General features: G+C 34.3%; 1 protein-coding gene across 5 annotated transcripts in view; it reads left to right on the forward strand.

Moving 5' to 3' along the window:
• The window catches only part of CADM2 (cell adhesion molecule 2), a 1,201,425-nt gene that overhangs the window by 394,954 nt on the left and 779,736 nt on the right, over window positions 1-26,735 (forward strand). The window lies entirely within an intron of this gene.

Raw genomic sequence — 26,735 nt, forward strand, 5'->3', positions numbered from 1 at the left:
AGTTGTAGATCCAGCCCTGGTCTATTAATTTAATGTTAGATAATTCAGATTTTTAGCAAGTACTCAAGGTGACCTTTCTGAACCATTAAGTTTAAGAATCTGGAAGAAATGACAAATAAAATCTTCAAATTATTCAAAATTATAAAATTAAAAGTGTAATAGTATTGAATTTCTCAATGACATATATGTTTTAATGCCCAACTGATTTAGAAGAGTGACTTCTTGTGAAAACTGAGGACCCTAATGAAGATATTGCTAAAAGAAGACCATCCAACCTCAGTATAAAAAGTCGAGAGCATAAATACCCCAGAAAAAAATAGAATAGTATATGAATGGAAAATAATTTGAGAATCAAAGTATTATTACACTAAGAATAATTTTAGTTTAAAGCTATTAAAGAAATTATAAACCAAACTTCAGTTTCAGTTTAAAAAATATTTTCAAGACAACATTAAAGTTGCATGGTGTGCGTATCTGTTTTATCTTCCAAGAAAAAATTGATAGTGATATGATTACCTTTGAAAATGAGTCAGATAAATTCAATGCTCATTTGAAAACTTTAGAATCATACCTATAAATAACAAAAGCCCATATTCCAAAACCATTGATTCTTCTTTCTGGAAATACTGTCATTAAAGATCTATTCCAGTGTGTGAAACCCTGTTATTATTATTTTAATAGTACCACAGTATTATCCTTTAACTGTGAAGCTCAAGGAGAAATCAGCATTTTTGACAGTTTATTAAAAAGTTAAACACACTTACTGTATGACCTAACCACAGTAACAATTGTATAAACTGAAAATAAAGTGTTTCCACGTCTATTAGAGGACCTTCATTCTGATCTGCTTTTCTTGGTAGTGTTCAACTATAGGTACAAGTTTGGTGGCCAGAATTGTATATGAACTTCATGCAGTTAAACCTATAATTGATCCCTGTCTGTTGAGAGAAAGCCTGATAAAGTATCAATAAAAGTACCAAATAATCCAGGCTAATTGCTCAAAATGTAATTGCGGATAAAACTGGTCAATAGTGAAGACTGGGTACAAGCTTACTTTATAGTACTGGATCCTGAGAAATTCAGGCTCTCAAGTTATTGAATGAGAAAGTAACAAATATTTTGGATTACCTAATGAGCATAGTCAATACAGCAGAAATAGATGTTTTTCTGGAACTCTCTTGCTTTTTTGATGATCCAGCGGATGTTGGCAATTTGATCTCTGGTTCCTCTCCCTTTTCTAAAACCAGCTTGAACATCTGGAAGTTCATGGTTCATGTATTGCTGGAGCCTGGCTTGGAGAATTTTGAGCTTTACTTTACTAGTGTGTGAGATGAGTGCAGTTGTGTGGTAGTTTGGACATTCTTTGGCATTGCCTTTCTTTGGGGTTGGAATGAAAACTGACCTTTTCCAGTCCTGTGGCCACTGCTGAGTTTTCCAAATTTGCTGGCATATTGAGTGCAGCACATTCACAGCATCATCTTTTAGAATCTGATATAGCTCAACAAGAATTCCATCACCTCCACTAGCTTTGTTCATAGTGATACTTCCTAAGGCTCACTTGACTTCACATTCCAGGGTGTCTGACTCTAGGTGAGTGTGAGTGATCACACCATCGTGATTGTCTGGGTCGTGAAGATCTTTTTTGTACAGTTCTTCTGTATATTCTTGCCACCTCTTCTTAATATCTTCTGCTTCTGCTAGGTCCATACCATTTCTGTCTTTTATTGAGCCCATCTTTGTATGAAATTTTCCCTTGATATCTCTAATTTTCTTGAACATATCTCTGGTCTTTCCCATTCTATTGTTTTCCTATATTTCTTTGCACTGATCACTGAAGAAAGCTTTCTTATCTCTCCTTGCTATTCTTGGGAACTCTGCATTCAAATGGGTATATCTTTCCTTTTCTCCTTTGCTTTTCGCTTCTCTTCTTTTCACAACTATTTGTAAGGCCTCCTCAGATAGCCATTTTGTTTTTTTGCATTTCTTTTTCTTGGGGATGAGAAACCTGTATGCAGGTCAGGAAGCAACAGGTAGAACTGGACATGGATCAACAGACTGGTTCCAAACAGGAAAAGGAGTACGTCAAGGCTGTATATTATCACCCTGCTTATTTAACTTATATGCAGAGTACATCATGAGAAACGCTAGGCTGGGTGAAGCACAAGCTGGAATCAATATTGCCAGGAGAAATATCAATAACCTCCAATATGCAAATGACACCACTCTTATGGCAGAAAGTGAAGTAGAACTAAAGAGCCTCTTGATGAAAGTGAAAGAGAAGAGTGAAAAAGTTGGCTTAAAACTCAACACTCAGAAAACTAAGATCATGGCATCCAGTCCCATCACTTCATGGCAAACAGATGGGGAAACAGTGGAAACAGTGGCTCACTTTATTTTTTGGGGTTCCATAGTCACTGTAGATAGTGATTGCAGTCATTAAATTAAAAGAAACTTACTCCTTGGAAGGAAAGTTATGACCAACCTAGACAGCATATTAAAAAGCAGAGACATTACTTTGTCAACAAAGGTCCATCTAGTCAAAGCTATGGTTTTTCCAGTAGTTATTAATGGATGTGAGAGTTGGACTGTGAAGAAAGCTGAGTGCTGACGAATTGATGCTTTTGAACTGTGGTGTTGGAGAAGATCTCGAGAGTTCCTTGGACTGCCAGGAGATCCAACCAGTCCATCCTAAAAGAGATCAGTCCTGGGTGTTCATTGGAAGGACTGATGTTGAAGGTGAAACTCCAATACTTTGGCCACCTGATGCGAAGAGCTGACTCATTGGAAAAGACCCTGATGCTGGGAGGGATTGTGGGCAGGAGGAGAAGGGGATGACAGAGGATGAGATGTTGGATGGTACCACCGACTCAAGGGACATGGGTTTGGGTAGACTCCTACAGTTGGTGATGGACAGGGAGGCCTGGCGTGCTGTGGTTCATGGGGTCGCAAAGAGTTGGACACAACTGAGTGACTGAACTGAACTGAATGAGCATAGGTCTATAATATAGGGAGAGTTAAATTCTTAAGTTTAAAGTGTGATCCACTAGAGGAATATGTCAGTCAGTGCTGATTACATGAAAATCTGTAGAAAATTCTGGTACCAAAAAATCCTCAAAAAATTGTGTTGGCATCGATTTTTCCCTGAGTTTGTAGGCTTGACCTTTTAAATATTGGATAATATGGAGGAGATTTACTGAAGTTCATTCAGGAGACATCCCGGGTCTCTGAATTTAGAGCAGTTTGACCTGGTTACATTATTTCCATATTTTATTATATAAAAATGAAGTGGAATGTATATATTACTTTCAAGTGAAAACTCTGATTTCTAAACAACTAAAATCCCTTATAAAATATGTATTGTTAGAGTCCTAAACTGAATTCCATATACTTTCTCTGTTATAAGAATGTTGTGGAAACTCAACTAGTTAAAGGAAGATGAAAGATCCACTGCTAGCTTGCTAGTAGGATTAAGTATTTGATTACAAAAACCCTCTAAACAGACATTCTTATCCCCATCTCTTAGCACAATGACATGTATCCAGTAGGTAACTGATGGATATTTATGAATCATTGGGTGAGTTAATGGACTGTTCTCACTGTCCCATCAAGTATCTTTAACATTCTCAATTCTTTCAAAGTAAACTTTATTTCATATGTAAAAAAAGCTATTTACATACTTTATTTTTGCTGTTATTATTGCTTTTACCCTCTCTGACACATATGTATGTTATATCACCCCTTGGTACTAAACACAGTACCCTGTGAGTCTTAATCTTTGCATTACACACAGAATAGAATCTTGCAGTAGAAGATTCAGTATTCAATGTATCAATTATAAAGGAATAAATGGATAATTGTATGAATGGATTTGAATAAGTGGATGATATGCTGAAATGGTGATATGCAAAAAAACAATAAGCTTAATCTCTCAAAATACCTGTATCATTCTTCCCTTATTTGTAATGTGAGGGTTATTTTATTAGTAAGTTTGAGAGAATATCTTCAGGTCACATTTAGGAAAAAAAAATAATGATTACATTGTTTAATAATAGACTAAATTTTGTTTGTATATTATATTTTTTAATGCTTAGGAATACCTTTAGTGATAACATTCACTTCCGTGCATGCAAATTGGGTAATTGTGTATCTAATTGACCACTTAGTTTGTAGTTGTGTAATTATTATCGTCAACTGCCTCTTTGCACATTAAATGAAGACCAGGTGAAAATGTTAATTAGGTTAATGATTTTAAATAAATTTTGTTATTGAAGAAACATGTTTTTCTGTTCCTGCTGCAGTTTTGAAATTGCTACTGAAAATGTTTTTAACATGGTCTTCACCAACATTGAGGACTCAGATCACAACCTGAAATTCAAACAGTTGATTGAGTCACTACATCTTATTAAGGAAATCATTTTATAAATGTTTATGACTGGTACATAAAAAGATACCATGTCGAGTTAATTTGAGAAGAGCTGGTAATATGGGACAAATATTAGCTGTCCCAATGATATATTCAAGTTGTCCATGTACTTATGGCCACATTCTATTCACTTTCTTAATCAGAAAAATCTTAGTGCATAAAATCAATTTCCTTATAAGTGTGTGCCTCTGCAAGAGAGTTGAAAAAAAAACTTGATAATAACATATAACCTTCATTTCCATTAAACATGAAAAAGTAAATAATTAATATTAACTATAACTGAAATGTAATACCTAATATTTGCATTTGAGGCAAGCAAAAATAATTTGAAGGCCTAGGTTTTCATCATTTCTGCTAGGATAGCAGAAAACCTTTTATGTAGGCTTGCTTAGTCAACAACTTGTAATCAAATCTCTCCTGGAGCAAATGCTCGATGATTTTCTATCATTTTTTTCAAGTTATCAAAACTGCCTCAGGTAGTTGGGTCATTAAATAGCAATAGGTATCAACAAGAAGCAGCCTCACATCATTAGTGCTAATGATGTCTCAGGCTTATATCTGAAAAATGACATATGGACATCAGAATAATTTAGGTTGACTTCAATGAGAGATATTTATTTCAGGATGGTTTGTAACAGCAATTGCAAACTCAGGGAAAAGGAAAATAGGAAAGATTTTGATAAAAATAAAAGTTTGTATCATAGTGTGATAGTGCATTTTTACTGGTTAAATGATAAAATGCAATAAGAAAGGTAGCATACACCTATATTACTGCATCATTGGCTTGATTAATCACTTAATCATTTTCACACCCCTTAGCAAAATGAGTGTTAACTATATTTTATGATCTTTTAGAGAAGGTGAAAATGTTGTTTCTACAAGTTTTTAAATGTTAGTATGCCATAATTTCTTAAAAAGTGCTGTGATATTGGATTATCTACCTAAATAACTAGACTTTTCATATCTTAATTTTTTCCAATGTAAGTTTAGCTTCCCTTCAAATATTGAGGTTAAATTAAACCATGAAAAAGCTGTTAGAGGGTGTGACTCCCTCCAATCATTAACGTGGTTGTACATTAAGAGTGAAAAATAATATGAAGGGAGATGCCAGAAATAAATTATCCACTGTAATTCAGTGAGATATATTTCCAAAAACTAATCAAAATAAAGCCTTCAAATTAACCAGATTGACAGGAAAGTAACTTAGATCAAAATGGAAAAATGGGAAAGATTACTAATTGGATTACTGCTATGTTATAGATATGCACCAGAAAAAAAACACATGCAAAGAAAATAAAACCCTGTAAACCAAAACCAAAACTAAATGGTTCTTGAGAATAAGCTGTCCTCTCAAACCACACATTAATTTTTTACCATTTCTAACCCATTCTTGACACATTCACTTCCAGTTGACATCTCAGTCCATTGCAATCTGGTTTACATTATCCACCAGCATTAAAATAAATAAATAAATTTTAAAAAGCTATCACAAGACAGCAATTAGTCCTTAATTTCCAAAGTCAGTGACCTCCAATTTCATATCCCTTTACTGTTCGGCCCTTCTGTCCATTAAATACTCTCTTTGATTTTACTGTCACTTCCTCCTTGATATTAATCAGACCTCTCTATCCACTCTTTGTCTTTTTTTTTTTTTTCCTCTGACTCTTAAAAAAATGGTGCAACCAAGTTTATAGCTTCTGCCTTTTTATTTTGCCTTTATGATCTGCTTGCTCTTCTGTGAGGAGTTTGTCCATTTATATGGATTACATGATCTGTAATTTCTAGCAAAATTGGATTCTTGAGTGTTTTACGAATTTCCCTGAGTAGTTCATGTATTTGGAAGCAGTATGGGCATTTCAGAGTCTATCTGTTAAGTGAATTTTTATTTTCTGTTTCTCTTTACAGCATAAATTAAAAGAGTAAGCAAGCAACAATAAAACCACAAAAGGACAAACATTACAAAAATGTATTGGAGTATAACTGATTTACAGTGCTAGTTTTGCTTACAGTAAAGTGAATCAGTTATACATATACATACATCCACTCTTTTCTAGATTCTTTTCCCATGTAGGTCATACAGAGTATTGAGTATAGCTCCCTGTGTTATACAATAGGTCCTTCAGTTCAGTTCAGTCGCTCAGTCATGTCCAACTATTTGGAACTCCATGGACTGCAGCACTTCATGCTTCCCTGCCCATCACCAGCTCCCAGAGCTTGCTCAAACTCATGTCCATCGAGTCAGTGATGCCATCCAACCATCACATCCTCTGTCATCCCCTTCTGCTCCTGTCTTCAATCTTTCCCAGCATCAGGTCTCTTCAAATGAGTCAGTTCTTCACATCAGGTGGCCAGTGTACTGGAGTTATCAGCTCCAGGATCAGTTCTTCCAATGGATAGCAGGACTAATTTCCTTTAGGATTGACTGGTTTGATCTTGCAGTCCAAGGGACTCACAAGAGTCTTTTCCAACACCACAGTTCAAAATAATCAATTGTTCGGCACTCAGCTTTCTATACAGTCCAACTCTCACATCCATATATGACTACAGTGATTTTGGAGCCCCAAAATTAATGTCTGCCATTGTTTCCACTATTTCCCCATCTATTTGCCATGAAGTGATGGGACTAGATGCCAATATCTTAGTTTTCTGAATGTTGAGTTTTAAGCCAACCTTTTCACTCTCCTCTTTCACTTTCATCAAGAGGCTCTTTAGTTCTTCTTTGCTTTCTGCCTTAAGGGTGGTGTCATCTACATATTTGAGGTTATTGATATTTCTCCCTGCAATCTTGATTCCAGCTTGTGCTTCATCCAGCCCAACATTTCTCATGATGTATTCTGTATATAAGTTTAATAAGCAGAATGACAATATACTGCCTTGAAATACTCCTTTCCCGATTTGGAACCAGTCTGTTGTTCCATGCCCAGATCTAATTGATGCTTCTTTACCTGCATACCTGGTATTCCCATCTCTTAAAGAACTTTCCACTGTTTGTTGTGATCCACAAAGTCAAAGGCTTTGGCATAGTCCATAAAGCAGAGATAGATGTTTTCTGGAACTCTCTTGCTTTCTCAATGATCCAATGGATGTTGACAATTTGATCTCTGGTTCCTCTGCCTATTCAAAATCTGGCTTGAACATCTGGAATTTCATAGTTCACATACTTTGAAGCCTGGCTTGGAGAATTTTGAGCATTACTTTGCTAGCATATGAGATGTGCAATTGTGTAGTAGTTTGAACATTCTTTGGCATTGCTTTTCTTTGGGATTGAAATGAAAACTGATAGTAGGTTCTTATTAGTTATCTATTTTATACAGTAGTCAGTCCTAATCTCCTATACATGTCAGTCCTTATATCCTAATTTATTCCTCTTTCCCCTTTCCAGCTTGATAACCATACATTTCCTTTCTACATTTGTGACTCTATTTCTGTTTGTAAATAAGTTCACTTGTACTTTTTAAAAAAATTTTTTTAGATTCCACATGGAAGTGATATCATATGACATTTTTCTTTCTCTAACTTACTTCACTTAGTATGATAATTCCAGGTCCATCCATGTTGTTGCAAATAGCGTCATTTCATTCCTTTTTATGGCTGAGTAATAATCATTCCACTGTATACATGTCCCACACCTGCTTTGTCCAATCCTCTGTCAGTGGACATTTAGGTGGCTTCCATGTCTTGGCTATTGTAAACAGTGTTGTAATGAACATTGGGGCGCATGTATCATTTCAGATTATGTTTATCCCTGGATATATGCCCAGGAGTGGGATTGCTGCATCCTTGCACAATGTGCACAAAACCTCTAAAATAAAAATATTGGATATCTTTGTCCTCACTCACTGCAAACTGATTATATACCTTTACTCTATCCATTACCCAATTTCATAGCTCCTGATTTCTTTATTTTATCTTTATTTTATCAGGTTCTATATTTAAATATCATTGCTTTCACTTTAGACCATTGAAATTAATTTCTGACTAGCATCACTCACCTTCTTGAAAGTTCCCTCCTTCAAGGCCTCCCCATTGTCAACAGCATATTGTGATCTTTCCAAGTTTGCTTCATCCTAACTTTCACTTCCATCTCTTAACATTTTCCTGAATTTAGCTAAAATAAAAGCATTTTTTCATGCAGTTATAAACAAAAGCTTTAATACTAGCATGATATGATTTTATTGGTTTTAGACTGGTTAGATTATAATTAATCATTTAAAATTAAAATAATGAATAATGTAAAGAGAAATTAATTTCCATTTTAGACCATCAAAATTGTTTTTGGAATTATTATTGGCAAACTGCTAGTTTCCCTCACTTCCATTTTCTCTAATAAAAAGATGATTTAAATATGACATTAACAACAGAGCTGAAGAAAATTTCATTTTTTATTGTCAAATGTAAGATTTATGTTGTCAACTATAAACTATAAACTACTGATTAACTAGAATAGTCAACTAGAAATTATTACATTCAGCAAATAATATCAGTCATTTTTGTTCAAGAAGTATCATGAGAAAGCAGAATTTTATGCTACATATGAATTTTGTGTTAAATATGAAATTGTCATAATTTACCTTCAGAGACTTAAAAGTTAAAATTTTGTATATGAGAGATTTTAGGGGTTTTAGTAATTCCTTGCCTTTTTAAATATATAATTTTTCTTAACATTGACACAAAATAGCAAAATCATAATAAGGAATAGTTGCTATGAATACAGTTTACATATACATTTCATTACTAGAATTTTACTATGCAAGTGAAAACATATTTAATATTTTGACCATTTATTACCATCTCATTCTCAACAGGGCACTGGACAATTAAGCTTGATTTAAAAGCCAAAAAATAAAAATATTAAATTGTCACATCTTTAGCCTCAGACTCAAGCAAATGTTCATATTTCAATGTGATGATTTATATGAATTTTTATGTGTGGCACAGTGTCAATGATATGGTTTAAATCTAATTTTAATTTTGATGACTACTTTAAACAGTAAGCCAGTTTACAATTCCACAGATTCCTCTAAAAATACTGTCTTAAGAAATAGCTTTGTGAGCTAAGTCATATGTATCACAGTTAATTGGTGGTATAGAAAGAAATAGGAAATGAATACTTATATTATTGTAATTCTTATAATTTTTAAGGCCTAGTGACTGAAGAACATAACTTAGTTACCCTCTCTGACCTTCAAATAACTGTTTATCATAGTATTTCTGCCCTCAGGTGAACCTGCTATATTCTAGAAATGGGGCTTAACAAGAAAGCTGAATCAGACTCTCTAAATACCAGTTGCCACTTTGACAGTCTAGCCTTTGCATAAAAGAAGCAAATGGGCCAAGATCTAAGTATATTTGCAATCTTAGAAAAAATTCTAAACACTCAGAGTATAATCCTAGATCCTGAGTAATACAGCATGCAGGGAGCATACAAAATGAGCATTTGTTTAAAATAGAATTTTCATTTTCTCCACCTTGACTCTTTTCCTTGTTTCATAGGCTCTTTGTCTTAAAGGTCCTGTTTATAAATAATGTTGTGACATTCATATTGTCTCACATACTTTAATCTCTTGGAACCATTTCCATATTCGTATCTAGACATTATACTTTAGGGAGATATTTACAGTGTTCAGAACATATTGCATTTTGTTACGGTCATTCAAAATACTGCCTTAAGCAGCACTGCCTCCGTCAGTGACTCTGCATATGCCAAATATCTGGAAAGATCTATTAACAGATGCCTGTTTACTCTAAAGTGATATTAACATGCTTTATCATACTGAACTGAACTGATCATACTGAATTAATTGATTGAGTATAGTAGAGGGATGACTTGCATAGAGGATGTGTGTGCCTGCAGGAAGAGCAAGCCTTATCAGCTGGTTACATATAAGCTTTCTCACACCAAAATTGCCTGTCCTATGTCTCTGGCAAAGCCTAGTACTCTGTATACAAAAAAGATACTTATTAGATACATGCTGATTTTCATCTGCTTAATGGAAATGATTTAGTAACTGCTTCATACAATCCAACTTTATACCTAGATATATTTCTAAAATATATTGTTTAACTTTGTTTAAACATTATATTAGTTGGGCACAAACTTCATATGAAGTAATTATGAAATAGCTCTAGACAGAGCAGTAATATGTGATAATTTAATAATTATCATCTATTACTCTGACAACTTAAATTACATAATGTTGTAGTAAGTTTTTTTTTATATATTTGCAATATTTTATTTATTTCAATAAAACCCTATGAGATAGGTAATATTTTCTGCTACGTAGCAGATTCTCAATATGTTAATTTCTTCCTTTTTCAGCAGATTTTTGAATTTCCCAAGATAAAGAGCTAGGCCGTGGCAAAACTTAAAAATTCAGTTTTCCTGATTCCTAAGTATTCTTTGGTCTGACTCTGGCATTTTTACGACTGACTACTACAGAAACTGAAAATGCACTAAGAATGATGACACAGGGCAGTAGATTTTGGCTCTAGATTATTCAATAATCTCAATGAAATTTTAGTTACTTGAATAGAATAGAGGGGCCTAGTTAAATGTACCTAAAACATGTTGCATTTATTATGCTGAGGTGTGCTAAACCAGAAGAGTTAGCAGTTCAGTTCAGATGATTAAGTTTTAAATAAAGTCTTTAAGTTTCATCTAGTCTTTGAAAATTCAAAACCTGGATGAGGCCAAGAAGAATCTTACACATTTGAGATAATTTAAAATGCCTTTGCACCACTCTGAAAAGTTTAAATCTGATAGCTAACCTTTATGATATAGGGAGGCTGTTTAAAATATTCAGCTTCTATGCTCCTTGATTTGTAAAGAGACAATAATCCCATTTTAAAATATGTGCAGAGCACTCTGTACAATGTCGGCACATAGTAAATATGCATCAAATGTCAGATATTACTATTTGAATAAAAATAAATAATGCATCTCTAATAACCTAAAGACAAGCCTAAAGAATAGATTTAAAATACTGAAGAATAGATTTAATACCTAAATACCTAAAGAATAGATTTAAAATACTGAAAGAAAAATGTAATTCTAAGAGAATAAGCATAATTACATATAGTGCATATTAAATAAATGGAGAATGTATCTATTTTCCTTTATCTAATTTCTTGAGTCATTTCTTATTAATGGTATCTCTTGGTCTCCTCAGGAATAGAAATTTATGCAGTTTAATCTCTCTTTTGCTTTTCTATGTCCTTTGCTTCTTTTCATTCTTTTTTCCTTCACTTTACTATTTAATTATTATTTTTCTTTTTATTAATATTTTCTTCATGTGCCACAAACATTAACTTGCAAGCATTATCCCAAATCACTAGGTTAATTTTGTTGGCATAATTGAGTTTCCAAAATACCTTTAATGACTTACTATCATTCAATTCAGTTCAGTTCAGTCGCTCAGTTGTGTCCGACTCTTTGTGACCCCATGAACCGCAGCACGCCAGGCCTCCCTGTCCATCATCAACTCCCAGAGTCCACCCAAACCCATGTCCATTGAGTTGGTGATGCCATCCAACCATCTCATCCTCTGTCATCCCCTTCTCCTCCCGCCCCCAATCTTTCCCAGCATCAGGGTCTTTTCAAATGAGTCAGCTCTTCACATCAGGTGGCCAAAGTATTGGAGTTTCAGCTTCAGCATCAGCCCTTCCAATGAACACCCAGGACTGATCTCCTTTAGGATGGACTGGTTGGATGTCCTTGCAGTCCAAGGGACTCCCAAGAGTCTTCTCCAACACCACAGTTGAAAAGCATCAATTCGTCAGCACTCAGCTTTCTTCACAGTCCAACTCTCACATCCATACATGACCTCTGGAAAAATCATAGCCTTGACTAGACCAATTAGGCTATGCTAACTGTTTCTAAGGAATCAACTACAAGTCAAGTTTACCCAAAGTTTAGGATAATTATTTCTATAAAGGAAATTTGGGGCCTTATTGTTCTGAGTTGGTAAGAGTAGTGGAAAAAAATATGGCTAGCTATATAATCAATGGTACCTTAGTGCTCAGTGACTATTTCTCCAAGAGAAAAAGTTTCTTTTTCATTTATTCTAGTTCTAAAATCTCTTCTGATATTTTTAATCATTCTATTTTTATAATCTATGATACACCCGTATTACATAAAATGAATTATGAATTAATGAATGCCATGATTAAGGAAAATAGAATATTTACAGCTTATTAAAATACAATATATTTTGTTATTTTTTTCTACAAAGAAGTTAATGGAATACTAGAAAATCATATGAATGTTTTATCTATCAAATGAGTCAGTGGGGATGGAGATATTAATTTGATTAACGGGTTTAGAATTATCTGAAAAAGTACATCTTAATGCTGCATGTATTTTTTAAAGTGTTGTATATAATGATATGAATATAGCTTAGGACATATCGGATTTCTAATAGAATACATTTGGCTACAACTTTTTATAAAGAAATAAAACCACTAAAAATGAAAGCACCTCCTACGTGATGTTTAACAGGAAATTTTATAACCACATAATGTTCTCTGCAATTTCCACAGGAAGAAATTTTAGGGATTATAAAGAATTTTTTTTTTCCCTTGTGGTTGCTTCTACACTAAGTGCTAATTCAATAAAATTACATCCTGTGTGTGTGTGTGTGTGTACATACATATATAAGCATACATGTGTATATACATACACAAACAGGCACATATATGTGTACCTATATATGTATATTTGAATATATTGAAAAAGCTAGTACTTGTTATTAAAAGCAGGATAACAAAACTTTTCTGAGCATCTCAGATTGATAAAACTGAGTAGAAAAACATTGGGGTTTTACTTTCTTAAAAGTTCTTTAGCAGCCATGGGAAATATTGTCAATTTACGTGGCTATTCTTATTTGAAAGCCCAGCTACAGAATTTGATAATCTTCTGAGGTGATGGATTTATGAAATCCTTGAAGAATAATCATCACTGTCTTTGGAGATTAATTATTGTGTTATTTTCTGTCATTGATGAGACTTCTTAACTCATCCTGCATATATTCTGCTAAGTTGCCTCTACCCTCAAATTACCTTTAATTAAAGACTTACAAGGTTAGGGAATTTATCAGCAAAAGCTAGAATTTACATTTTTGTAATCTTAAAGACTCAGTCATTGTATTGCAGGTCTCAGGCCCCAATTCAATGATGGCATTAAAATTTATTATTCAGGCTCTTGTTTCCCCTTATGTTTATGTTTCAGTTATCTCCTCTTTCCTTTCCTTCAAAGCTTGTCACAAAATAAAGTGATACAAATAAATCAGTAACATACAGAACATAAAAACACTGAACAAAATATTTTTTAACTGGTAATGAAGAATCTGAAATTTGAAATGTTATAGTTAATTCAGTATTTTAGAAAAATGTATATTATATCAACACTTTGAAGAGAGGAATGAAGAGGATGTGAAATGCAATTAAAGGTTAAAGTATACTGTTAAATTTGATAAATGTAAAGATGCCTTATTATTAAAAGAAGCATTTATTTACAAAATTCTGAAAATGTTAGCACAATATGTATTTGGCTCAACTGTCTAAGTTTAGCACAAAAAAAAAACTTGGAAAAAATAAGTTAGAATAATTGCTACATGCATCACATAAAAATACTATGAAAGCTAAGAAATTAGAGCAAATAATATACCTTGCATTTATGAAGCTTAAAAATGAACTGGAAAGTAATGATGTCTAAAGACAGAAAGAATAAGAAGAACAAGAATTTATTTATTTATTCAGTAAATATTTATAGTACTGTTTTATGTCAATTACTTGACTGGGCACTGGAGATACAAATTACTAAAAGAACCAAACACTTATTTTCTACTGAAAAGGAAATTTGATTCCCTTATAAAAGAACTCATTTACACATAGTGAAAACACTTAATGTGCATAGTGGAAAAGGCAATATCTACCTTTTAGTAGGCAAAATACCTTTTAAAATGGAATAATAAAATATATTTATTCAACAAAATATTATTTTATAGATTATTGCCTCAAATAATAGTCAATAGTTTATTAAAAGTCAGATATTCGATTAGAGAAAATCACAACACAATGAAGCAATCTCATTTAGTGAAGCAGACACAGAAGCAAAATGCAAGTAGAGCATGATTTTTGAATTTTTCTTAAAGGACATTCTTTGGGCAGGCCTTGTAAGATTAAAATGAGAGTTGGGGTATTGGGTGTGGTCTTTGATCCTTATTAGATTTGGACAGGCTCTACTTTTGTGTTAGTTGTGTCTCCTTTTAGGAGGAGTTATCTTAATTTTTAAGATCAAATCTTACAAAATGGAAGGTGAGGCTGAAAGAGTGGATATGAGTTTTTGTCATACACAAGCACTTGTAAAAGTAGGAAGTGTTTCACCCCAACCTATGACACCACCAAAAGAGACTCATATATGTCATTGGGGGGCGATCTGTAACTGGGAGTAGGAATTATTTTTTACAGTGCATCTCTTCTCTGCCTTTCTTTAATCAGTCAAGTTCTTGTCCATTCTTATTTGTGCTGCTAAACTCTGCCATTTGCCAGCCTTCCTTCAACATCAGTATTTTATTTATCGTGGCCATATCCTACTACAAAAACAGTCCTCAGTAACTGTAATTTACATCATAAAATAGTCTGTGGATAACCACTGATTTAGGGTAATATTACCTTAATTAACAAATAAACAGCTAAGTTACTGTCTATTTTATCTATTATCTCTCTATATCCTTATTCTTGGCCAAATGCAGCAATATTTTAATTTATATATTACTTTATATATAAATGGAACTTTTTATATAGTCAGCTTTTACATTTTCTAAAATTCTAGAACCACTGAGTAAATACTTATTAAATTGAGTACGACTTTGGTATTCTCCAAATGTATCATCATTGTCCCACTAATAAAAAATAAAAAAAAATTCCCAATATTTATTTAGAGACCATGTTCTACAAATTGAGCTTCACATTATAGACTTTTCAACCTTTAAACTAGTGCTAATATAGACTAGTTATATATTGAGATGAGATGGTTAGACAATATCACCGACTCAATGGACATAAATTTGAGCACATTCCAGGAGATAGTGGAGAACAGAGGAGTCTGGTGGGCCGCAGTCCATGGTGTCACAAAGAGTCAGACATGACTTAGCGACTGAAAAATACTGATATATAATAGATGAGCACAGATTTTTTTTTTTCCATAATGTATAGCAACATCTAGACCAGAATTTCTTAACTGAGGGTGATTCTTCCCCCAGGCGACATTTGGCAACGTCTGGAGCCATTGTTGAATGTTGGGAGTGGGAGTGCTATAGGTATCTAATGGGTAAAGTCTAGACTGCTGCTGGATATCTTACATATACAGTACAGCTTTCCCTACCAAAGAATTATCTGCGCAAAGTGTGCTGTGGCTGAGAAATTCTGTTCTACATGGTGATACATAATAATTCATTTAAACCTCACAGCAACAATTTGACATACATGCTAATATATCAAAGTTTTATACCTAATAAAATTGATCCAAAGAGAGGTTATGAAAAATTCCAAATTCATAAGACTAGAATAGGAACTCATATAATCTGGACCCAGAAACCTCTTGCTTAACACTATCTGAGAGTCTCTATATACCTTCTAGAATGAATCTTTCCTTCAAGTTCTTCAAGAGCACCAATTATTTGATAGCACTTTTAATAAATGGGAACACAATAATAATTTCCTTACCTCCTCTCCCCTCTCTAATCAACTGTTAAATCGTCTAGACAGTGTAGCAAGTAAATCATTCATCCAACCCATCAGCTTTCTCTCAGTCCCTGTTCTATTTTAGCATCACATTAGGTTGTGGACTAAAAAAAAAAAAGAAGATGAATAACATAAGTAAGACATAACAATGTTCAATTGTGTGAGAATCATAGACTGCTTGCATTGTGGAGGAAAACTGTAAAAAGGAAGCTATTTTGGATTTGAGACTTACAGTGTTCTTGATTTGTTTTGGCCTTATCTTGTTTTTGTATCTATTTAACACTCATAACACATGACTGAGCGGCTTCACTTTCACTTTTCACTTTTATGCATTGGAGAAGGAAATGGCAACCCACTCCAGTGTTCTTGCCTGGAGAATCCCAGGGACGGGGTCGCACAGAGTCGGACACGACTGAAGTGACTTAGCAATGGCAGCAGCAGCAGCCCTCATAACCTCTTTCCTTTTTCAATTTTTTTTTTAAATTTGGTTCCATTCTTTATATATTTATTGAGAACGTACTGTGTATTTAGCTCTTTGATAGATACTTTGTTGGAAGTATTTTACAGAAATTTTATCTGCAAAATGATACAATTTACTTTAAGACAAGGCATGATTATGCTACTAAAAGCTATAATGTATAACAGTAAAAGCAAATATATGGATAAACTTAAAGTGGTATATGATTGTTGTAGGTTTCATGCTCAGTTGTGTCTGACTCTTTGTGACCCTGAGGGATTTAGCCCACTAGGCTCCTCTGTTCATGGGTTTATATCATCAAGAATACTGGAGTAGGTTGCCACTTCCTCCTCCAGGGGATCTTCCCCACCCAAGGATTGAACCCATGTCTTCACTGACACCTGCACTGGCAGGAGGATTCTTTAAAACTGAGCCACCTGGGAAGCCCAGTATATAATTAAGTGTTAAAATATTATATGAATAGTCAAACAAAATAAAGCAAAACTCTCAGTCCAAACATACAAAAGTTTTTTGTTTGATTTTAGGATACAAAGAACAGGGAAGAATTTGAGTGGAGATTGGGCATAAACTAAACTTAGTTAGATGGGTTGCTGTAAATGCATGGGGAATTGGAAGACCAACCAGGATTAAGTCACAAGTGGTGAAAGTGAGCATGACAATTTCTCACTGAAATGCTTTCTCATTTTCTTTGTAAAATGTGACTTATAAATATGTATTTCAAAATATGTGTTCACAGTGTGAAAGACATTTTCACTCCTTGATATTGCATCGAGGTTGCTTACAGGGAATTCATTGGCTTTTATATATTTGCACACTCCTTATGTAGATTAACTTGCTCGTTAAACAATTAACTATTACTACTGATTGAGGGATTTGTTTTAGGTAAGAATTTGTAACTATAATTTTACCATGAACAATAAACTAGGACACCTAAACCTAAACCTAGAAGAATCTAGGGGTAGATGCCGTTCTTAAATCCACCTGTATAAGAACTCTACCTTTTAGCAGTCTGACAATGTCTGATAATAATATGGTAATACATAAATATCACATACTCACATAATTTGTCAGATAATATCTCTGGAGATAGGTCTAAATGAAAGATGATTATTCTAGTACTTAAGAGCAGGGTCTCTGAAGTTAGACTAAAATGTTTAAATCCCAAAGAGACTTTTTGGTTTCTGCTTTTTACAAATTGGCAACATAATTATAAAAATACTGTGAATATTAAAATATGTGGTAACACAGTGTCTGCTGTATGGTAAAGATTCAGTACATGTTAAAATCTTTATTTTTTTGATAGTTGAGATTAGCCAAACTTAAGTTTCTAAAACTTCAAAAATGGAAGTTTTAACACACATGTGGGTGTTAACTCACTTCAGTCCTGTCTGATTCTTTGCAACAGTATAGACTCTAGCTCACCTGGCTCCTCTGTCGATGAGATTCTCCAGCCAGACGTATTGGAGTAGATCACCATGTCCTCCTCCAGGGGATCCTCCTGACCCAGGGATCAAACCCTGATTTTTATGTCTTCATATTTAGCCAGTTATGAATAAATATGGAGATCATTTGGTTCAAAACCCTAGAATTTCTAATCATTTGACATGTTTTAAAATGTTAAGTTTTCAATTAAGAACAAAAAGTATATACAAATATTTTCTTTGTGAAATTCTGTGTATATGCATGGAACAAGACAGTTCTATAAATCTTGAGATAACCTTTACAAGGTAATTTATCTTGGGAAATAATTTTTTTTTCAAATGTCATTTCATTAAATAATTTAGTTTTACTGGGAAGACAACATATTATGATTATTTTTTAGAATGCCATTTGAGTATATCTAACAACTTCTTATTGCAAATAACAGATCAATAAAGATGATCTGTGATGCCTAATGTTCCTTATTGATTCTCCTCCCACCTCTCTAAATGCCTATCTGTCTGTCTGTCTATCTATCTCTCTATTCACTTACCTATTTATTTATCTGGATATGCAGGGTGGTATTTAGTCAAGCCGGTTATTTTACATATTTTTTTTAAGATCTGATTCCTGTGAAGACAGAAATGTTGTTGAAAATAGCTCTAGCTCTCAGATAATTTTTGTACAATTTCCAGAAACCATTTCACCTTGTTTTCCTTAATGTTATACTCAGTTATTGGTGAAAAAAGAAGACTGCTTGGCTTTTAAAAAATAGAGCAAGGCCTGATTCCAAAAGCGATTTTTAGTAATTTTCAAATGTTAACCTTTCAAAATTATAATTTTCTGAGAACCAGTTACTCATTCAAATCATTTCAAAGAGTAAACACAGCTTAGGAAACTTGAAAATTCACCATTAAAGGCTTGTAATAAATGCTATGGAAGCTCTTAATGCTCTGGGAAAAGAAAGTCTTTTTGCTTTAACCACTTTCTAATCTCAGTGAATGAACTAAATGGATGTGACCATAACATACAAGAAAATACAAGACCTTTGAAATATTCAAAGTTGTACAAGGAAACTGGGGAGAATGTTCAGAGAGAAGACGGCTATGGAAGGAAGAATAACACAAACAAGGGGAGGAAATGATAAGGATGGCTGGAGCAAAAGGTAGGATGAGAAAGACAGGGAGAACACTGGGGAAATTGCACACAATCAAGTTTACCAAAGGTCCGATGATGGTAGAAGCTTCTACTTCGTGTAGTCTTATGCTACAAGATGCAACAACACTTTGAGGCTCACTGGCAAAATTACTATTTTAAACAAGCAATTCTCCTTCTCCATTACCCCTTTCTTTTCCTCCTTTATTTTCTCCATTCTTCTTCTTCCTTTTCTTCTCCTCCTCCCCTCACCCCCACTTTTTTCCTCCCTTATTTCTAATGAGGAATTAATTTAAAAAAAAAAGTAAGAAGAAAAGAGACCACAATTGATCTGTGAAATATATTAATAGGAGCCAAGTAATCAAGCAATGTCATTGCTTACTAGGGGTCAGCACTTATCAAGGTAGGAGGCGGAGTTGAGCGGCAGCTTGGCACAGTTAGGAAATTGGTTACTAATAGAGTAAATAGAATATGTGTCATTAATGTGTGTCAAAATTCTCACAATTGGAGAAATGACAAATATGAAAAGCTTGAAAAAATGCCAAGATTTTCAAACTCTACCGTTATGTATTATAATTTTACATATAGATTGAAAAAGAAATAACTATAACTACATATATACACATACATACATATATATATGTGTGGTTGAGTGTGTGGGTGTGGGTGTGCACACATTTTCCTCCTTGAGAGGCCTTGCTATCCCAGTAGCAAAGAGCAACACCTCACACCTAGATCTGGGTTTCTTCTTGGAGAAATGATTTATTCTAGAATTTGGAGAGAAAAAACTTTAAAATGAGCCTAGAATATTTTGTTGTGTCAGAAATTAAAGAAGGGCTCAAAGAATAATAAGTCCCAACTGGCCGAGTAAAGGATAATTTGAATATCAAAATAAATAATGGATGTGATAGATTGTAACCTCTTAAATAAAATAAGAAACTCAGAATCCATATTGATGTAAATAAATAAATGAATGAATCCTTTGGGAGAAGAGAAAACTCTTTCTTACAGGAAGATACTGGCTAATGAATGAAGATGGAATTAGAAAAACAACACTTTGACTTTAGTCAAAACTGTTCAGCAGATGCAAAAACTAGTGGGAGAAAAGCTGATGAAGAATGGAAGGATTATACAATTTCAGTGAATCCACCCCCAAATATTTATGAATCAAAGGATAAGGAGTATACTTTTACATCTTTTGGGAGTAATCCAGGAACTAAACACTTTTAAAAGGAAACAAAGTTATCATCCCCAGTGGTAGGAAAAATCAAAAGCATCGTCTTGATAGGATGCAATGAAAATACAGTATGACTTCTGTTTCATTTCTTCCCACATGCATAATATGAATTTAATCATGTCAAAACATCCAACAAACCCTAATTGAATGATTTTCTATAAAATAATTAGTCTTTAATTATTTTTAAAAAATGCCAGTCATAAAAGTCAAGGAACTGTTTGGAATTGAAGGGAACATAGGAAGCTTAACAACTAAATGCCAAGCAGGACTGGTTTGGGTCAATTTGTTGTAAAGGAGATTACTGGACAATTAGTATAACTTAATTTTTTCTGTGAATTGGATCATAGATAAACATCAGTTTCCTGATTTTAATTTTTGGACATAATTTTGTATAGGATTATCCTTACTTGTAGAAAATATGCACTGTAGTAATCAGAGTAATATCAACTTGTTCAGAGAAAGCAATAATATGCATACATTTATGTATGATAGAAAATTAAAACAAATGATATATGTCCATAATTGGGGAATCTGGATTGGAAGTGTTAGGTAGTTAGACTAGGAAAAAGGAGTCCAAAATGGCTGTGGCTAAAAGACAAAGAAGGGATAAGCCCACGATAATAGAACAAAGGAAGGTCTGAGGACCTGAGTGAGGAACTCGGGTAGACCAAACAGCCCTCCTGGCTAGCTCAATTTACATAGGGCAGGCTCAGGGGGAGGATAAAAAACATATAAAAAGATGAGCCAAAATTGGGCCAGGAGCTTCTCTTTTCTTCAAATTATTTGGGTCAGCCCACCCTCACGTCTCTAGGATGTATTTTCCTTTGCTTGCCAGTAAAACTGAGTTATAACACTGGTCTGTCCATTGCTTCAAATTTTTGCTTTGGTGAGACAGAACCAAGGAAATTACACACTCCCTCCGACAGAATTTTTATTTTTATTTTCTATTGGTTTTATAACTTTGCTGTAAAGTTGAGATTATTTTACAATAAACACCTTTAGGAAAAAATTTATAATAGAATCAAGTCACAGAGAAGGTATTTCGGCACACTATGGAAAAAACAAATTGTGTTTAAAGGAAACACAGCTATTATTTAAATCTACACTTAAATTAAGGTGTTGAAATCTTTATTAAAACTGCCTTCATTTTCCTGATAAGTTGCCATGAAATTCTCACACCACCATTTGAATTTGTTTTAAATAACTTTCTATAAAGTAGACAAATAAGACTGCTACTGCATTGTTTGGAAGTTTTCGTGGGAGAAGGGCACTGTGCTTATAAGATTCAACCCATTTTTTTTCTTTGTTTATATCTACTATAGACAATATTCACACACTCATACTTTCAGTGAAAACTTTGGATGGCCCAATTGGTCAGATGAGTAATAATAATTCTCAGTCAGGTAAAGTCACTTGAGGTATTCTATAGTCTATAGTGAAGTAGTTGCCACAGAACACTTTTTCTGAAGAAGGACAACAGTACTGAAGAAAGGTAGGGGGTCCTCATTACTCTCTGTGCATTTTTATCTGGAAAAGAAATACACATACTCACTTATGGTTGTTATCTAGCAGCAGGAAAAGGACAGATATTGGGAAATTATAAAATAATATGCACAAATTCTTTTTAAAATCTTCAAAATAAGGGAAATGATGTAACTAGTCTATAAGCTAGAGGTAATTTTCAGTCCTTTTTGCTTATTAAGGAATAGCAATAATTTGGGGTATAATCTTTGGAAAATACCATTAAGAAATTAAGAATTTAAGAAAAGCAACCCATAGTGAAGAAAAACAATATCAAGTAGCTAATTTTTTTAGGACGGTACTAGAGCATTTTATTATTTACTTAAATTAACTCATTCAGTTAAGCCACTGCATGTACAAATGCAACAAACATATCAGTTGAAACTCTCAAACTTAATGTTCTGTTTAGAATTTATTTTAAATATCTTCTATCATAGAATATGAAAAATTACCTATATTGAAGTTTCTACAAAATTGGTAAGTTTTTGATTTATTATGGAATCCTTTCCTGAAGTAGTTTCAGGGAAGACAATTGAGACATAGGAGGAATTTGTGAGAATCATTAAATTTTTACATTAGAAAAGTGAGAATTAGCAAGGTTTGACAGCATGTGTCAACATTTCAAACCTTCAGAGAGGTATATAATACCATATTTCAGGTAAATTTCAGATACCAAGGAAAATTGATTTTATGTCATAAGAATGTATACTTATAACTTGAAAGTATATGCCACCTTTTAGAGGTTTAAATTTTATTTTTTAATTTAAATATAGTTGATGTACAACAAAATGTTAATCTCTAATGTACATCAAAATGATTGTTATATATATACACACATACAAATACATTTTCATGTTTTTTTTTCCATTATGGTTTATCACAAGATATTGAGTGTAATTCCCTGTGCAATGCAGTAGGACCTTGTTGTGTATTCATTCTATATATTATGTAATAGTTTGTATCTGCTACCTCCAAACTCCTGATCAATTCCTCCCCTCACTTCCCTCCCCCTTGGCAGCCAGAAGTGTCTTCTCTGTCTATGAGTCTATTTCTGTTTGTAGATATGTTCATTTTGCAATATTTTAGGTACCATATGTAAGTGATATCAAGTGGGAAATGACATTATTTCATTCTTCTTTGATGACTGTGTAATATTCTAATATACATATGTGTGTGTATGTGTATATATATATATATATATATATATGCATACTGCATTTTCTCTATCTGTTCCTCTGTTGATAGACACTTATATTGCCTAGATATCTTGGCTACTATAAATAATGCTGCTATAAACATAGGGGTGCATGTATCTTTTTGAATTATAGTTTCATTCAGGTATATACCCAGAACTGGAATTGCTGGATCACATGGCAACATAGGAGACCCGAGTTTGATCCCTGGGTTGGGAAGATCTCCTGGAGAAGGGAACCCACTTCAGTATTCTTGTCTGAAGATTTCCATGGAGAGAGGAAACTGGTGTGCTGAAGTCCATGGAGTCACAAAGAGTTGGACATGATTGAGTGACAAACACCAGGAACTTGCATTCTATTCCTGCACCAACTTACATTCCCACCAACAGTGTGATAGCTTATGGTGAACAGTGTTGGATTTGTGATCTCCAAAGGAGATTTAACTTCTGGACCACGTACTAGTCTTTATCACTCAAGAGATTTTGTGTCCCAGAGATTTATTAAACTTAAAAAGCACAGAGAAAGCTTCTGAAATGGACATCAGAAGGGGGACGGAGAGTGCCCCTCTCCCCGCTAGTCCTAGCAAGGGAGCTATATACTTTTTTAATTGGTTATTACAATAAACCAAAAGAATGCCTCAAGGCTGTACAGATCTTACCAGTCCCACTCCCATCATACACATTTTAAAATAACAGGATTAGTTGGGTTTTTAAGAAGGAGAAACTGTCCTCAAGCAGGATACATTGTTGTTATATAATCCTTAGTACAGAATTTAAGCTGGGTTATTTTGTTGTGCAATCATCAGCTCTGGGCTTAAAGAAAAAAGGAAAAGAAAAAGTTTTATGTGACTAAGACTAAGGAATGTATGGTAAAAAATGACTTTTGTCCTTTTTCTTCCTTGAGAATTCCAGACCCCTATCTCCTCTTCAAAAGCCCCAGACCCCTCTCTCCTCCTCAGGGACCTGGGACTTCTTATCAACATACCTAGAAATTGACTTTCTCAAGAATAGGAGGGTTCCCTTTTTTCCAAACCTTATCCAGCATTTGTTATTAAATTCATTTTTTTATTCTACATTAAGTACCAGAATTTTTTATGTGAGTACAAAAGCCAAAGAAGATATTTCTAACTATGCTTCTTGAACCTTCTGTGTTTTGTTCATGAACAACTTTGAGTCAAAATTGAAACCTGAAAACTGGGCTTATTTCTCTCTTTAAGGACCATCCCTCCTCCTTCCTTGATTCTTTCACAAATTTTATCTTCATAAAGGTATGCTCAAAAACATAATTGTATTCTTACAGCCACACTCTCTCTCTCTCTCTGTCACACACACCTACCCCCACACACACACCTATCCCCCCACACACATACTTCAAAATGATCCAGTCCTCTGAATGAAATTGATAGCTGTAAAAGGTGCATCCAAGGTACACCCAAGCCTTTATTGCCCCTATTTGATGAAGACATCACCCATATTGTATTAATGTTTCTGATTAGCTTTTAAATTCTTAAAAATGAAGTACAAATATTGTATTTAGAAGACATAAATTCTAGGTTTTTAAGACCTCAGGGCTTCCTTGGTGGCTAAGATGGTAAAGAGTCTGCCTGCAATGCAGGTGACCAAAGTTCTATCTGTTGGATAAGTTTGTAATTTCCTCAGTTCTGTTTCATTGCAACAAAAATTTGAAGCAATGGACAGACCAGTTTTATAGTCCCGTGTAATTTCCTAGGACGGACTACTGTTATAGCTCAGTTTTATTTAGAAAGCAAAGGAAAATACATCCTCCAGGCATGAGAACAGGCCAACCCAAAAAACTTGAAGAGAAGAGTAGACCCTGGCTCAACTTTGGCTCCTCTTTATACACACACACACACACACACACACACACACACACACACACACACATATATATATATATGTATAAGTATTATTGTTCTCTTCCCCCTGAGCCTGTCCTATGAAAATTGGGCTAGCCAGGAGGGCTGTTTGTTTCACCTGAGGTCCTTGCTCCAGTCCTAGGACTTTCCTTTGTTCTATTTTTGTGGGCTTTTCCCTGCTTTGTCTTTTAGCCACCATTTTGGACTCCTTTTTCCTGTTCTGACTGTCTAACAGATCCCTGGGTCCAGAAGATCCTCTGGAGAAGGGAAGGCTACCCACTCTAGTATTCTTGCCTGGAGAAACTCATAGACAGAGGAGCCTGGAAGATTACAGTCCATGGGGTCGTAAGGAGTTGGACATGACTGAGGGGCTAATGCTTTCACTTTAAGACCTCAGCAAATATTTTTCAGTTATCATAATCAACCAATGAACAAGGATTACTGGTAGTATGACACAGGATGGAAAGATCTGAGGGGAGGGGCTTGGGGAGCAGAATTCAGGCAAGACACTGAGTTTGACAGGGAGACATTTCCATGAGAAACTTTAGGCTGACAGGAATACCATAAACATGCATTTTTGGCTCCATGTTCATTTCCTGTCTTTAATGCTTACAATTAGATTTAAAATAGTACTGCTCACATTTAAAAAATGCAGAGACTGAAAAACAAGGTAAAATAAAAAAGCCAATGTTATACAGATAGAAAGCAGCCATGCTAGGATTCACACTCAAAATTGCTTTATTCTACTGTTCACACAGTTTGACTAAGCCGTGCTTCAACAAGCAAACATGGATCCCATGTGCATATGGGGAAAGCACAATGTCAAAGCGGAGTAGAGATGTTGAATAAAGGCTACTGAAGCATGGACTAGAAACTTCAAAATCTTCCTAAGATATTTTTCAAATTTTAACTCTGTTATTTTCCTATTGCTTTAAAATGACATAAAAATCCTAAATACTCTATTGCAAAGACTGTCATAGTTAGGTACCAAAATTGTTCTAGACAGTAGTGCACCAATGACTACCCACAGACCTTTGTCCAGAGAAGGTACTAAGCCTGGGAATAGAGTTGGATATTTTAGTACAAAAATGCAAAAGCATTTACCTCTGCACCTTCAAGAAAGTTTCCTTCCAGCGAGCTTACCTCCAAGCCAGGTTGTTGTCAGGCAAGGTTATTAACTAAGGAAGGGAGTCATCAGATTTAACCAGCCCCTATTTCTAATGAGTTGTTCCATCTCTCAGCCTCTCTTAAATCTTCCCTTTCTCTTTCCTACATCCCATCACCTCCTCTGAAGGTGTCACATCGTCACCAGCTGTGCAGTGCTCTGTTCTGCATTCCCCAATCGACTGCAAAATGCCTCATTCCTTTTTATTCCCCTGATATTATCAGAAAGAATTGATTTTGTCCCCATTCTTTCTGAGATATGCTTCTTCAGTCTTTATTTAGGCTGGGTCAGTTGCTAACAACTAATCTTTTATCTATTCATTTAAAGTTCTCTATTAATTGACCTTATGCATTAGTAATCATAATTCTTGAAATAAACAATAGAAGAGCATGTAAGCTCTTTACTATTAGTTCACATAATTATGGAGGCTGGTGAACCCCAAGGTCTGCAGGTGATTTGGCAGACCTTGGGGTCTGGAAACCCAAGATATCTGATGATGTGGTTCTAGTCCAAAAGTCCACAGTTT

Source organism: Cervus elaphus, chromosome 31 (assembly GCF_910594005.1).
Source record: "Cervus elaphus chromosome 31, mCerEla1.1, whole genome shotgun sequence".
Taxonomy (NCBI): Eukaryota; Metazoa; Chordata; class Mammalia; order Artiodactyla; family Cervidae; genus Cervus; species Cervus elaphus.